Consider the following 2,408-nt stretch of genomic DNA (forward strand, 5'->3'; position numbering starts at 1 on the left):
AGTCAAGTTATGTCGGATGGGAACCCGCCAATCACCATCATTGGTTCCTTTGACACGCTCCTGCCAAAACCTGTCGTTTGGGATAGTCGGATGAAAAAGAACTATGGAAATGGGGACGTTTTAAATCTTAGAAGATTGTCAAATTTTCTAGTGCTGCTACCAACCCTTACTTTTCAAAGGCGAATTCAAAGCATACTACTAAAAAGCAGTAAAAATCTATCGGTTTTCGATGTCACAGTGCTCAAAATAAATGCCGCAAAATTCTTTTCCTTTAAAGTTGCTTTATCTTAATTTGTCTGAATCCTCAAGAAACTTTCTCTCACGAGCTCGAGTAAAGGACTTAAATTAGAAGTAAATGTTGTCTTTCTTCGATGATCGTTAGAAGGAGCCAGACGCAACAAAGTTCTGCGAATGAAACCTTATTGCTCCATTTGATAGAGAACACTATGTAAGCCGATCGTAGACCTTTCCAAGTCTGGCGCAATCGTATGGTTGTTATAAACGCAGCTAACTTAGCTGCGTTTGAATCGCACAACGTGTGTAAGATTGTTCAAGTTTGAATGAGGTCGAGAGCGTTGACCGAACTTGCTCAAAATTGAGTACTCGGCTAGTGCGCCAATCACTCCGGCGAAAATTTCCACAAAGTTATAGCCTGAAAAGATGAAACCAAACAGTATTTTGAAACTGCGAGGAATTTGTTGTGTCAGCTGAGCCGAGCTGAACAGACTGGAAAAGCTTTTCAACTATTTTTCAGGTGAGTGTTTCTTGGTTAACTACGCAAGGAATGTCAAGACCTTTCCTCCGGTATTTTGACAAACGCATCTAGTGCCTTGTTGCTTGCAAGAACTGGTAAGGTCATTCCCCTGTTTTGCAGTGCGCAACTCTACTGCGCACAATCGCAAAATGAAAAATTTACGCTCATTTCTAGCTAACTACTGAGGATCACTCAATCTGACTTGCATCTAACAACAAAATTCTTAATTTGCATTTTTCGCGGAAATTAAGGTGTTTTCATAAGACTCGCCCCAGTCCCTTCGCGGAGAAACCAGTTTTGAAGCTCGATTTACCACTGCTTTGTGAAATATCTGCAAAACCAACCCGGTGAACCTATTTTCTCTTTTCAGATTTCTATTCGCAATATTGTTTGCCAACTACCGTGAAAATTTAAGGAAAATCCTAGTGTTAGAAATATCAAATTTTCCGCCTTATATCTAGCCAATGGACTTTTTGGCCTACCTTCAGAGGTAACGAATTAGATTATTTTGTTGAATATCTCAGTAGAACTGGTTAGGAATAGTTTTCAAACAGATTTCACATTGAAAATGATTTATGTACAAGGAAAAAATTCTATGAAATGAGCCGTTAACTCTTCTCTTCAGAAAATAATTCCTGTTTTTGGCAAATGCTCTATTATAGTCCTTGTTGTCCAAACATGCAGAAATTACCATATTTCAATGCTTCGTTGCTGAAGAACAAGCATGGTGACCCCCTCTTTTTATTTCATTTTTGCAGTTTACATATAGTGAACCACACATGGGCAAAGTTTGGAAAAAATCTGAGTGTAGGTTCTATTTTAGGGGAATGACCTTAAGATACTAAATGATTTTCCGGCGGCTCTAATGCTTTGTGCACCGTCTATCTTTCTGTCTGCCAGAAAGCTAAAATTTCTCGAGGCACTTCAGTGCGAGCTTGGATTTTCTCAGTGGCTCCATCTCTTCAAGATGAATCGATATCCCTGTTTAAAGGTTGCGAGAAACAATCTCGGCTAAGAAAATACATGTACATGTACTGTTTGCAATTTCTGAGCCTTTGCTAGAATATGGGACAATCCAAAAATATATCAAACATTTTTGCTGAACTGTAATTTCATGCCAGTTCATAGACAGAAAGGTAAGCACTGAACGTTTTTGTACTACCCATAACAATTCTTAACAGCAAACTTGGTTACTTTCTTTTTGTTCAGTACAAAACAGCGTTATTAAGAGTTTGGTGTTCTTGCGAGGTCGTTACTTTTTGAAAGCGCTCTATCATTTTTCTCCCCGACGCACGAAAACTACATATATTGCAGGATATCTATCAGTTATGTGCGGGCGACGTATATTGAGTTCGCCATGACCATATTTGGGCAGTGTCACAATGTGTTGAATAACAAGAGACGATAAATACACTCTGTTTCTTTTATAAGAACCTTTTATAAGAACGTCGAGGCTGAGATTAACCAAAATTTTAAAAACGTATTAAGAACATTCCTCAGGCTGAGACTCGATTAAGAACGTTTTTATTTTGCTATAAATCTGTATATAAAATCAAGGTAACGAATGAAAATTAGCCAAAATACTTAAGGGCATGTTTTGTATAACATTAACAATGGTGACGCACATCTCGGTTTGTCATAATCAGCAGTTCTT

The sequence above is a fragment of the Pavona decussata genome, unplaced genomic scaffold (genome assembly GCF_977016875.1).
Source record: "Pavona decussata unplaced genomic scaffold, jaPavDecu1.1 SCAFFOLD_330, whole genome shotgun sequence".
Classification (NCBI taxonomy): Eukaryota; Metazoa; Cnidaria; class Anthozoa; order Scleractinia; family Agariciidae; genus Pavona; species Pavona decussata.